The sequence below is a fragment of the Gasterosteus aculeatus genome, unplaced genomic scaffold (assembly GCF_964276395.1).
Source record: "Gasterosteus aculeatus unplaced genomic scaffold, fGasAcu3.hap1.1 HAP1_SCAFFOLD_28, whole genome shotgun sequence".
NCBI classification, from domain to species: Eukaryota; Metazoa; Chordata; class Actinopteri; order Perciformes; family Gasterosteidae; genus Gasterosteus; species Gasterosteus aculeatus.
This window is the reverse complement of record NW_027554886.1, coordinates 292,076-292,500: the sequence shown is the minus strand read 5'-3', so window position 1 is coordinate 292,500 and position 425 is coordinate 292,076.

The window sequence follows — 425 nt, the reverse complement described above, 5'->3', positions numbered from 1 at the left end:
CGTTATGGGACATGGTCTGGGATCTCCTGCTCTATGGAACTGTTTACTTCATCCATCCACTGCACCTGCTGTTCTGCCATCAGTGTCCGACAATAGCGCTTCTTCATCGGATATCAGCCGGGATCTCACGCTCTCTGGAACTGTTTAATTCATCCATCCACTGCACCTGCTGTTCTGCCATCAGTGTCCGACAATAGCGCTTCTTCATCGGATATCAGCCGGGATCTCACGCTCTCTGGAACTGTTTAATTCATCCATCCACTGCACCTGCTGTTCTGCCATCAGTGTCCGACAATAGCGCTTCTTCATCGGATATCAGCCGGGATCTCACGCTCTCTGGAACTGTTTATTTCATCCACCGCACCTGCTGTTCTGCCATCAGTGTCCGACAACAGCGCTTCATCATCGGATAACTGCCGTGAAAT